The sequence below is a fragment of the Salvelinus alpinus genome, chromosome 28 (assembly GCF_045679555.1).
Source record: "Salvelinus alpinus chromosome 28, SLU_Salpinus.1, whole genome shotgun sequence".
NCBI lineage: Eukaryota > Metazoa > Chordata > Actinopteri > Salmoniformes > Salmonidae > Salvelinus > Salvelinus alpinus.
In genome coordinates this window covers 18,882,214-18,895,855 of record NC_092113.1, presented here as the reverse complement: position 1 = coordinate 18,895,855, position 13,642 = coordinate 18,882,214, and the positions used below count along the sequence as shown (strand labels likewise).

Below are 13,642 nucleotides of genomic sequence, written 5' to 3'. Positions count from 1 at the left end.
AACGCTCTCACAAAAGTCAGAAAATAATACTGGTAGATGTGTCGAGACACCCCAGGATATCCTTTCAAAATAATTTACTAAATCTCTTTAACCATAAGAATGCATACTCAGCCCTGGGTCCTTTTTCAAAACAAGTTTGTTAAGCAACTGTAAGGCACCCATCCTACATGGGCTGGGCCTACATTTTCACCATCCTCTCACGGAAGTCGTATAATGTGAAGTTGCAAAAAGAATTGCCACGAAGAATGATCTTTTAACTCTACTGTCATTTTGTGTTGGTAGAAGGGGACAATTTTCGGGAGATGTTAAACTTTTAGCATGTTTCAGATACAGGTATGCTTCATATCTGGAGCCGGTAATACAAATTAGTTTGGATGGAAATCAATCAAGTTAAATCTGATATTTATGAAAACACCCATCTATTAAATCTCAAATCTAAACCAATTGAGAAAGACTATACTGAACAAAAATATAAATGCAACAACTTCAACGATTTTACTGAGTTACAGTTCATATAAGGAAATCAGTCAATTGAAATAGATGAATTATGCCCTAATCTATGGATTGCATAGGCCCACCCACAACCAATCAGAAAGTGTTTTTCACCGCAAAAGGGCTTTATTACAGACATAAATACTCCTCAGTTTCATCAGCTGTCTGGGTGGCTGGTCTCAGACGATCCCGCAGGTGAAGAAGCCAGATGTAGAGGTCCTGGGCTGGCGTGGTTACATGCGGTCTGCGGTTGTGAGGCCGCTTGGACATACTGCCAAAATCTCTAAAACGACATTTGAGACAGCTTATGGTAAAGAAATTAACATTCAATTTCTCTGGCAACAGCTCTGGTGGGCATTCCTGCAGTCAGTATGCCAATTGCACACTCCCTCAAAACTTGAGACATCTGTGGCATTGTGTTGTGTGACAAAACTGCACATTTTAGAGTGGCCTTTTATTGTTCCCAGCACAAGATGCACCTGTGTAATGATCATGCTGTTTAATCAGCTTCTTGATATTCCACACCTGTCAGGTGGATGCATTGTCTTAGCAAAGGAGAAACACTCACTAACAGGGATGTAAACAAATTCGTGCACATTTGAGAAAAATACGCTTTTTGTGCACATGGAACATTTTTGGGATCTTTAATTTCAGTTCATGAAACATGGGGCCAACACTTTACATGTTGCATTTATACTTTTGTTCAGTATATATGAATCTCAAACACTGATCAAATACTTTAATCAATTTCCAACCTCAGTTTTGCAAATACTGCACCAGCAAATTAGGAAATAATATAAATTAGGCTACAAGCAAAGAAACATTCACACACAGACGACACAGTGACATTTTATTTTCTAATTTCTCAAATACAGATGTCTCAAAAGCAGCGTGATTCAAGAGTACAGCAGTTGAAAAGTCCTGAATTAATTATATTTTCTAAACTTCGTTAAAATAGCAGTAACTGTATGAGAGCTTTGACTGTTTTAAGGGTGAAAGGCCACTTCCATTTGATCTGAATGGGTCCACCTGCTCTGACGGAGCTCGACAAGATGGCCACCTCTCCTCCCCTCTCAGGGGGCCCTCTGGACAGTCAAGTCACGTGGCAGGTTAGCAAATCCTATTAGTTGTCTGGTTCTAAAAGTTCACCATCTGCTACTACACTACAGGCTGCAGACAAGATCACTGTGTGTGTGTGTGTGTGTGATGCCAAAGCAGATGATCATTTACTGCTCCATGTAGATGGGTTCAGCTGGTGGTTTCCTTCACACACACTCCCTCCAACACACTTGCACCATCCACCGTGGGCAAACGCACTTACAGACAAACGGACGTGCCGTTCCCTCTAAAACTCTGCTCTAGTGGCTTGAGGGACTGTACAGTCTTTCACATTTTTGGGATGGTGCAATTGCAAACCACGGACATGTCGTAACGGTCTGCCTCAAATGTACTCTCTCACAAGTCACAACCTTAAACCATACTGCAAATGAGAAGCTAGCACATTTACCAAGACAGAATAAATGAAAGTGTAAGAGTGGGTCCTGGTGTCATCTGAAAAACATTGCTCACCAACATTGCTCACCAGGAAATCTCTCTCAAATAAAAAGCATCTTAGGTTGATTCAACTGTCATAGTCATACTATATGACAGATGCCCCATTTTCAGTAGCTAACAGAGCAGCAACACACAGTAACTTTTTGTCAGCACAGATCTTTAGTCATGGGGGTAGCATGGTGTTGATTCACACCCAAAAAGCAATTTGCATACACATTGAAAATAAAAAAAGGCAATAATGACAAAAAATAGGGTAGTAAGAAAACCAAGTCACTTGACATTTTTCTTAGCACTTGTATTTAAAAAAAAAAAGTATTCCATCATTTAGTATTGCACAAGGTGAAATGAAAACGGGGTGATAATACAGTACCTGTAGTCGCAAGCAGTGGCAGACGAGGTGCTCAGGCTGCGGGTCTTTCTGGTGCGGCAGGCCAGGTCACGGGCGGGGGTCTCCCCACCATCGCAGGCAGAACAGCAGTAGGGGACAGCCTCCACTCCAACCTGCTCTCCAGTTTCCATCTCAGCTCAGTCTGATAGGAAACACACAGGCCAAGAGGGGCCAAAATGGAAGCTTGGGGTCTTCAGTCAACAAGGCAGGGTTACTTCAAATGCTTATGAGTCTATAAGGTTTAGCTTTGGGTTAGTGTTGACAGAAACTCCAAATGATACTGTGGCTAGCTTAGAATGCATGGTCAGAGTAGTACTCATGTAAGATACACTTGTGCACTTGCTCTTCTTTGTACAGTATGTGCAACATTTACAAAGCATCTTGTCAGTAGCATGTGACAAACATTTGAAAATACATTGGGCTTGCATCTGCATGTATGGAGGCTCAAGTTATTGCACAGAAACACTGTGCAGATTACATTACCCATGAATGTAGTCTTACTAACTGGGCATTATCATGATGTCATTCCTTTAGCACTAAGTTATCTAGCTACAGCCAGAGCCATGTATTTCTAAGTGTTTTTTGTTAGCGAGTCAAATATTATATTAGCTATGATAACTAACGTTAACTATTTCATAATAACCAAGACAGCTTGCTAGTTAGTTAGGGAAAGGTGATACCTAGTCAGTTGCACAACTGAATGCATTCAACCGAAATATGGCTTCCGCATTTAACCCAACCCCTCTGAATTAGAGGGGGGGCTGCCTTAATCGACGTCCATGTCATGTGCGCCCGGGAAGCAGTTGTTGTTGAGAGTTTTCCGCGTACCGCTAAACTACCTGTCGCCTCTAGTTATCCCGCAGGTTAGCTGACGTCTGTTTTTCTAAAAGAGACTGACCACTGGTCTGACATTTGGCTGGTACCAGCGGTAGTGCATCTCATAACGTAAGCTAGCTAGCTAACGTTAGTTGTCGAGCTTTAACCAACTATATGTAACGGATGTGAAATGGCTAGCTAGTTAGCGGGTACGCGCTAATAGCGTTTCAATCAGTTACGTCACTTGCTCTGAAACCTAGAAGTAGTGGTTCCCCTTGCTCTGCAAGGGCCGCGGCCTTTGTGGAGCGATGGGTAACGACGCTTCGTGGGTGACTGTTGTTGATGTGTGCAGAGGGTCCCTCTGCGTCCCTTAATCGACGTCCATGTCATGTGCGCCCGGGAAGCAGTTGTTGTTGAGAGTTTTCCGCGTACCGCTAAACTACCTGTCGCCTCTAGTTATCCCGCAGGTTAGCTGATGTCTGTTTTTCTAAAAGAGACTGACCACTGGTCTGACATTTGGCTGGTACCAGCGGTAGTGCATCTCATAACGTAAGCTAGCTAGCTAACGTTAGTTGTCGAGCTTTAACCAACTATATGTAACGGATGTGAAATGGCTAGCTAGTTAGCGGGTACGCGCTAATAGCGTTTCAATCAGTTACGTCACGTCACTTGCTCTGAAACCTAGAAGTAGTGGTTCCCCTTGCTCTGCAAGGGCCGCGGCCTTTGTGGAGCGATGGGTAACGATGCTTCGTGGGTGACTGTTGTTGATGTGTGCAGAGGGTCCCTGGTTCGAGCCCGGGTATGGGCGAGGGGACGGACTAAAGTTATACTGTTACATTGATGCTGTTGACCCGGATCACTGGTTGCTGCGGAAAGGGGGGTGAGTGTAACGGATGTGAAATGGCTAGCTAGTTAGCGGGTACGCGCTAATAGCGTTTCAATCAGTTACGTCACTTGCTCTGAAACCTAGAAGTAGTGGTTCCCCTTGCCCTGCAAGGGCCGCGGCTTTTGTGGAGTGATGGGTAACGACGCTTCGTGGGTGACTGTTGTTGATGTGTGCAGAGGTTCGCGCCGGGGTCGGGGCGAGGGGACGCCATAAAGTTAAACTGTTACATATACAGTGAGGGAAAAAAGTATTTGATCCCCTGCTGATTTTGTACGATCCCCCACTGACAAAGAAATGATCAGTCTGTAATTTTAATGGTAGGTTTATTTGAACAGTGAGAGACAGAATATCAACAAAAATATCCAGAAAAACGCATGTCAAAAATGTTATAAATTGATTTGCATTTTAATGAGGGAAATAAGTATTTGACCCCCTCTGCAAAACATGACTTAGTACGTGGTGGCAAAACCCTTGTTGGCAATCACAGAGGTCAGATGTTTCTTGTAGTTGGCCACCAGGTTTGCACACATCTCAGGAGGGATTTTGTCCCACTCCTCTTTGCAGATCTTCTTCAAGTCATTAAGGTTTCGAGGCTGACATTTGGCAACTCGAACCTTCAGCTCCCTCCACAGATTTTCTATGGGATTAAGGTCTGGAGACTGGCTAGGCCACTCCAGGACCTTAATGTGCTTTTTCTTGAGCCACTCCTTTGTTGCCTTGGCCGTGTGTTTTGGGTCATTGTCGTGCTGGAATACCCATCCACGACACATTTTCAATACCCTGGCTGAGGGAAGGAGGTTTTCACCCAAGATTTGACGGTACATGGCCCTGTCCATCGTCCCTTTGATGCGGTGAAGTTGTCCTGTCCCCTTAGCAGAAAAACACCCCCAAAGCATAATGTTTCCACCTCCATGTTTGACGGTGAGGATGGTTTCTTGGGGTCATAGGCAGCATTCCTCCTCCTCCAAACACGGCAAGTTGAGTTGATGCCAAAGAACTCCATTTTGGTCTCATCTGACCACAACACGTTCACCCAGTTGTCCTCTGAATCATTCAGATGTTCATTGGCAAACTTCAGACGGGCATGTATATGTGCTTTCTTGAGCAGGGGGACCTTGCGGACGCTGCAGGATTTCAGTCCTTCACGGCGTAGTGTGTTACCAATTGTTTTCTTGGTGACTATGGTCCCAGCTGCCTTGAGATCATTGACAAGATCCTCCTGTGTAGTTCTGGGCTGATTCCTCACCGTTCTCATGATCATTGCAACTCCACGAGGTGAGATCTTGCATGGAGTCCCAGGCCGAGGGAGTTTAACAGTTATTTAGTGTTTCTTCCATTTGCGAATAATCGCACCAACTGTTGTCACCTTCTCACCAAGCTGCTTGGCAATGGTCTTGTAGCCCATTCCAGCCTTGTGTAGATCTACAATATTGTCCCTGACATCCTTGGAGAGCTCTTTGGTCTTGGCCATGGTGGAGAGTTTAGAATCTGATTGATTGATTGCTTCTGTGGACAGGTGTCTTTTATACAGGTAACAAACTGAGATTAGGAGCACTCCCTTTAACAGTGTGCTCCTAATCTCAGCTCGTTACCTGTATGAAAGACACCTGGGAGCCAGAAATCTTTCTGATTGAGAGGGGGTCAAATACTTATTTCCCTCATTAAAATGCAAATCAATTTATAACATTTTTGACATGCGTTTTTCTGGATATTTTTGTGGTTATTCTGTCTCTCACTGTTCAAATAAACCTACCATTAAAAGTATAGACTGATCAATTCTTTGTCAGTGGGTAAACGTACAAAATCAGCAGGGGATCAAATACTTTTTTCCCTCACTGTACATACATCACAATTGGATATTCTGATGCCGCTCTGGCAATTTATTGATTGGGGACCTTCTTATTGAGGAATGTAATTTTTCTTCTTGAGTATATGTGTGTTGTGCTGTTTTATATTGTATTTGATTTTGTCTTATGAAATTGTATATGCAGGGCTCCCTTGTGAAAGAGACTGGTCTCAATAGTGACTCCCTGCTTAAATAAATAGCTAAAATAAGATAGCTTGTTGTGTGTTGCTGTTAAACTACTAGCTATCTAGCAATTATAACCACTGAGCTATAATAAGATGACAACAAAGATGAAAGGCTAACGCTATCCAGGCGAACTCTGTAATTACTGATGTCATCTTGCGTTTCTTGAGCCACAGTCCACCTTCTTCTGTTTGGTTGGGTTATATATAACCTTTCTAATTTACTTTTAAGTAAACATTTTTGTAAATTTGTTTTTATTGCGTTGGAATTGTATTTGTATGATTGTGTGCAGTGCTCCCTTGTAAAAAGAGGCCTTGCTCTCAATGGGATTTCCCTGTTTAAATAAAAACAATAATTATATGTTTGTAATCTCCAACCAATCGACCATAGCTCAACCGGCCGCAAAATTGTGATATTTATTTTATGTCATTCATCTTAAAAGTAATAATGCTGCTAGTTGAGCTATGGTCGTTTGGTTGGAGATGACAAACATATAATTATAGTAATTGAGCCTTAAATTTTTCATCAGGCTCCTCCATCTCGACATCCCCTGAATGCCCATCTGCTAGCCGCGGCCCACTAGCTGTCTAGAGCATATCGGACTGTTAGCTGAAGAGGTCCATCAGCCAATTTCTTGGGCTACTATACCTATTTGCCAATTGGCCTGGACCCTTTTACTACACGGAGCCCTGTTGATCCATCACGACTGGCCTGCCGACGTAACCGCACGAGGGGGCTACAACAGACTTCTTCCGTCGCGACGTCCCTCTGAGGCCCTTCTGCTAGCCTCGGCCCGCTAGCTGTCTGAATCGCCGTGTCTCCAGCCCGCCTAGCTACTCACTGGACCCTATAATCACTCAGCTACGCATGCCTCTCCCTAATGTCAATATGTCTTGTTCATTGCTGTTTTTGTTAGTGATTATTGTCTTATTTCACTGTAGAGCCTCCAGCCCTGCTCAATATGCCTTAGCTAACCCTTTTGTTCCACCTCCCACACGTGCAGTGACCTCACCTGGTTTAAATGGTGTCTCTAGAGTCAATACCTCTCTCATCGTCACTCAATGCCTAGGTTTACCTCCACTGTATTCACATCCTACCATACCTTTGTACATAATGCCTTGAATCTATTCTACCGTGCCCAGAAATCTGCTCCATTTACTCTCTGTTTCGAACGTACTAGACGACCAGTTCTTATAGCCTTTAGCCGTACCCTTATCCTACTCCTACTCTGTTCCTTTGGTGATGTAGAGGTTACTCCAAGCCCTGCAGTGCCTAGCTCCACTCCCATTCCCCAGGCGCTCTCATTTGTTGACTTCTGTAACCGTAAAAGCCTTGGTTTCATCCATGTTAACATTAGACGCCTCCTCCCTAAGTTTGTTTTATTCACTGCTTTAGCACACTCTGCCAAACCAGATGTCCTAGCCGTGTCTGAATCCTGGCTTAGGAAGGCCACCAAAAACACTGAAATTTCCATCCATAACTAACATTTTCTGACTAGATAGAACTGCCAAAGGGTGCAGCGTTTCAATCTACTGCAGAGATAGCCAACAGAGTTCTGTCTTACTATCCTATCCAGGTCTGTGCCCAAACAATTTGAGCTTCTACTTTTAAAAATAAGAAACAAGTCTCTCACCGTTGCCGCTTGCTATAGACAACCTTCTGCTCCCAGCTGTGCCCTGGACACCATATGTGAATTGATTGCCCCCCATAATTGATTGCCCCCCATCTATCTTCAGCGCTCGTGCTGTTAGGTGACCTAAGCTGGAACATGCTTAACACGCCGACAATCCTACAATCTAAATTTGATGCCCTCAATCTCACACAAATTATCAATGAACCTACCAGGTACAACCCCAAATCCGTAAACACGGGCATCCTTATAAATATCATCCTAACCAACCTGCCCTCCAAATACACCTCTGCTGTCTTCAACCAGGATCTCAGCGGTCACTGCCTCATAATGGGTCTGCGGTCAAACGACCACCCCTCATCACTGTCAAACGCTCCCTAAAACACTTTAGCGAGCAGGCCTTTCTATTCGACCTGGCCCGGGTATCCTGGAAGGATATTGACCTCATTCCGTCAGTAGAGGATGCCTGGTTATTCTTTAAAAGTGCTTTCCTCACCATCTTAAATAAGCATGCCCCGTTCAAAAAATGTAGAACAAGGAACAGATATAGCCCTTGGTTCACTCCAGACTTGACTGTCCTTGACCAGCACAAAAACATCCTGTGGCGTACTGCATTAGCATCGAATAGCCCCTGTGATATGCAACTTTTCAGGGAAGTTAGGAACCAATATACACAGGCAGTTAGAACGCAAAGGCTCGCTTTCTCAAACAGAAATTTGCATCCTGTAGCACAAAGTCCCAAAAGTTCTGGGACACTGTAAAGTCTATGGAGAATAAGAGCACCTCCTCCCAGCTGCCCACTGCACTGAGGCTAGGAAACACTGTCACCACCGATAAATCCACGATAATTGAGAATTTCAATAAGCATTTTTCTACGCTGGCCATGCTTTTCACCTGGCTACCCCTACCCCGGTCAACATCCCTGCGCTCCCCACAGCAACTTGCCCAAGCCTCCCCCATTTCTCCTTTACCCAAATCCAGATAGCTGATGTTCTGAAAGAGCGGCAAAATCTGGACACCTACAAATCAGCCGGGCTAGACAATCTGGACCATCTCTTTCTAAAATTATCCACCGAAATTGTTGCAACCCCTATTACTAGCCTGTTCAACCTCTCTTTCGTATCGTCTGAGATCCCCAAAGATGGGAAAGCTGCCGCGGTCATCCCCCTCTTCAAAGGGGGAGACACTCTAGACCCAAACTGCTACAGACCTATATCTATCCTACCCTGCCTTTCTAAGGTCTTCGAAAGCCAAGTTAACAAACAGATCACCGACCATTTCGAATCCCACTGTACCTTCTCCGCTATGCAATCTGGTTTCTGAGCTGGTCGTGGGTGCACCTCAGCCACGCTCAAGGTCCTAAACGATATCATAACCGCCATCGATAAGAGACAATACTGTGCAGCTGTATTCATCGACCTGGCTAAGGCTTTCGACTCTGTCAATCACCACATTCTTATCAACAGCCTTGGTTTCGCAAATGACTGCCTCGCCTGGTTCACCAACTACTTCTCAGACAGAGTTCAGTGTGTCAAATCGGAGCGCCTGTTGTCCGGACCTCTGGCAGTCTCAATGGGAGTGCCACAGGGTTCAATTCTCGGGCCGACTCTCTTCTCTGTATACATCAATGATGTCGCTCTTGCTGCTGGTGATTCTCTGATCCACCTCTACGCAGACGATACCATTCTGTATACTTCTGGCCCTTCTTTGGACACTGTGTTAACTAACCTCCAGACGAGCTTCAATGCCATACAACTCTCCTTCTGTGGCCTCCAACTGCTCTTAAATGCAAGTAAAACTAAATGCATACTCTTCAACCGATCGCTACCCGCACCTGCACGCCCGTCCAGCATCACTACTCTGGACGGTTCTGACTTAGAAAATGTGGACAACTACAAATACCTAGGTGTCTGGTTAGTCTGTAAACTCTCCTTCCATACTCACATTAAGCATCTCCAATCCAAAATTACATCTAGAATCTGCTTCCTATTTCGCAACAAAGCATCCTTCACTCATGCTGCCAAACATAACCTCGTAAAACTGGCTATCCTGCCGATCCTTGACTTGGGCGATGTCATTTACAAAATAGCCTCCTACACTCTACTCAGCAAATTGGATGCAGTCTATCACAGTGCCATCCGTTTTGTCATCAAAGCCCCATATACTACCCACCACTGCAACCTGTATGCTCTCGTTGGCTGGCCCTCGCTTCATATCCGTCGCCAAACCCACTGGCTCCAGGTCATCTATAAGTCTTTGCTTGGTAAAGCCCCACCTTATCTCAGTTCACTGGTCACCATAGCAGCACCCACCCATAGCACGTGCTCCAGCAGGTATATTTCACTGGTCACCCCCAAAGCCAATTTCACCTTTGGCCGCCTTTCCTTCCAGTTCTCTGCTGCCATGACTGGAACGAATTGCAAAAATCACTGAAGCTGGAGACTCATATCTCCCTCACTAACTTTAAGCACCAGCTGTCAGAGCAGCTCACAGATCACTGCATCTGTAAATAGACCATCCAACTACCTGATCCCCATACTGTTATTTATTTTATTTTGCTCGTTTGCACCCCAGTATCTCTACTTGCACATTCATCTTCTGCACATCTATCACTCCAGTGTTTTATTGCTAAATTGTAATTATTTCACCGCTATGGCCTATTTATTGCCTTACCTCCCTTGCACACACTGTATATAGACTTTTTCTATTGTGTTATTGACTGTGTTAGTTTATTCCATGAGTAATTCAGTGCTGTTGTTTGTGTCGCACTGCTTTTCTTTATCTTGGCCAGGTCGCAGTTGTAAATGAGAACTTGTTCTCAACCATCCTAGCTGGTTAAATAAAGGTGAAATAAATAAGTGATAACTAAGCTTAGGTAGAAGTTGTAGAAATCAGTTTTTCCAAACTAGACAAGCTATGGAACTCCAATAATTAGTCCTCTATATATATATATATTTGAAATGCATGCCATCCCCAATACTCTCTTTCCTGGGTTGTCACGCAGTCCCTCGTTGATAGGAAAATTAAGACAAGTGACGTTTTGGTAACACTTTCTATGAGCCACTGGCTTATAGGGTCTTATAAGGAACCATGAGCTTTTTTATAGTGTGTGATTATTACAAATGCATCTACTGTGTATGTATTTATAAAGGGTGTTAATAGGAGCTTTGAGATGTGATGAAGCAACTTTAGGGTGATTGGTGGCATTCAATGAATTTCATTCCTGCATTAAACAATATTTCACTGGAGACATCGTTCAGCATAAGTGTTTGCTATAGTACATAACTAATGCAAATATTGTAAAAGTAAAAAGCAACAATTATTTAAGTGTAAAATAAATCACTTTATTTGTAGTTAATAACTAATATTGCTAAACATTCGAACTAGCATATTTTCTCAAATAATTATACTCGCAACACATCTCAAATGGCATTTTATTATATCTTAAATAAAAATACATTTTAATATAGAGTCTATCTTGCATCCAGCTTTCAGTTGTACACCGTCTAAAATTAAATACAAAAAAGGTGAGAAGGGAACAGTGGGGGTGTAGAGATCTACAGTTATTTCATGGAGAGAAAAAGGAAAGGGAAATTCATTTGTAATATTTTTTTATTTTTATTGCCGACTCCACGCCTAACGCACAATTACAGAACATTTTTGTACAGAATGTCGCAGAGAAAACAGAATGGAAAAAATGCCACTACTGCTAAAGAAAGAGTCTCTGTTTACAAGGAGAGGGATACAGAACATTCTGCCATTCAGATGCTGCAAGTTCCTTCTTTTTTATTATTAAAGGACAGAAAAAAACCTGTTTGTTACAAAATGTTTTTTTTTTTTGTCACTGGAATTTGTTTGCTACAGAAGAAATTAACATTTCTTTGTTCCATTTGTGTGTCTGTGCGTGCATATGTGTTTTAAATGTTTACATTACTTTTAAATCAAGCAATCCTTCCCAAGTATGGATATAAGACCAGGTAACTGTTTATGTTAAGGTGTTTGCTGCTCTCAAGTGCATAGCTTTGACATTTTAATTGAATTATTTATGCACAGATTAGCCAAAAACAATATAAATACCATTGTAATTATGATATATTTAACAGGTTATTTTCTTAAAAAGAAAAACATCAAAAGGACTTAGTTCCATATGAACCTCTTTTTAAGCAATTCTACAGCATGCGATCCTAAGAGTTAACCCACCCATGGCAGACAACTTTTTTTATATTTTTTTTACTTAAAAAGTTTCAATATCATTATTTTCGAACATTGATTTATACAACATGTCGTTCAGAGTAATAACTGCATTTCCAAGCACAGAATGGGTTCCTCTCGAAACTCCGGAAAGAAACCGGGGTATAAGTGGAGGCTTCCCTACCCAACCAAATCACGTCACCGGTCCCAACCACAGTCAACAGAAAAGGGAAATAAAATAAAGTGAACCGATGGGATTCTTCATTTCATTATTCTACATTGTCACCAAACAAAAGGTGAAGAGAATAAAAATAAAAAAAAGTTTTGATTTGTTTAAAATTAGCATTCATTATCACAAACAGCATGTGCTTGGTTAGTTAACTTTTCTTTAAACATTCTGCATATGCAAAGTAAAATTGTGCACAAACAAATTCTTGACTAGACAGAAACCCCCAAAAAACTGAGTAAAGCATCTTGGGACTCAATATTCAGAATGGCCAGACCCTGTCGGTGGCTCATGGCCCTGTTGAAGCTCAATTCTCTTGCCTTTTTTTCTGATGTGATAAAGCTGGATTAAAATGAGATGATCATTTTATTTCCAACCTACAAAACTTGATTCTAAAATATATCAAGACTAACAGAAAAAAACAAAGCTTTTGATCCTCAATTTACCAACAGGAGGCCACTGATCTAGTTCTGGGGGAAAAAAGAAAAAAAAGGAAAGTAACATGACCGAAAAATTAAATAAACATGGCTGGCCAAAAATATATCAAGAGTTCGATCATCATTGTGTAAATGACCTTCACTCAAACCTGTGTATTGAAGATGGATGATATTTGCGTGGTGGTGAATGTATTTTCATTCAACACAATATCAGAAAATGGTCCCAGGAGGAATGCACAATTTCTTCCCCATTCCATTTCATACCACTGCAAATCCTCATCTTTTTTTAGCTGAGTGATAAACAATTGTGCTCTTTTAGAGGAGAGAATTTTTGCCCTTTTGGGGTGTTGGGAGTCAGTATAGTGATGTTTTGAGAAAATTGGATATGCAAAAAATTGAACATTTTTATGTTGGAATGGTCTTCCACTCAACTTTGGAGTCCGGACGCCATCTAAAAAAAAGAAAGCAGGACAAAGAGAAACACAATTATTGTTATTTGCAACAAAGGGACTTCCTAAAAGTGTACAGTCATTGTAGACAATTAACCTCTTAAAATTGAACCAAACAAAACTGGTCAACGGTGAGCTACAAACTGGATGGCCGCAAACCAACAAGCAAAGTTAAGACTGAGCTTGACTTGATTTTAGTGATCTTCCCATGTTCACCCCCAGATGGCAGCAGACATTCAAACTAGAGAATATGATATCCAGTGCTACACTAAATTACCAAAACTATCTGGACACCTGCTTGTCGAACACCTTATTCCAAAATCATGGGCATTAATATTGAGTTGGTCCCCCCTTTGCTGCTATAACAACCTCCACTCTTCTTGGAAGGCTTTTCACTAGATGTTGGAACATTGCTGCGGGGACTTGCTTTCATTCAGCCACAAGAGCATTAGTGAGGTCAGGCAACAGGCCTGGCTCGCAGTCAATGTTCTGTATGGACCTTGCTTTGTGCACGGGGGCATTGTCATGTTGCAACAAAGTTGGA

General features: G+C 42.4%; 1 protein-coding gene across 2 annotated transcripts in view; it reads right to left on the bottom strand.

The window, feature by feature from the left end:
* Positions 1–11,389: 11,389 nt before the first annotated feature.
* The window catches only part of LOC139557326 (guanine nucleotide-binding protein G(I)/G(S)/G(T) subunit beta-1), a 55,883-nt gene continuing 53,630 nt past the window's right edge, over positions 11,390–13,642 (bottom strand). For both annotated transcript variants that reach the window (XM_071371985.1, XM_071371986.1), the window contains one exon: positions 11,390–13,100. The gene's annotated coding sequence lies outside the window, so the exon portion shown is untranslated. The remainder of the gene's footprint in view (positions 13,101–13,642) is intronic.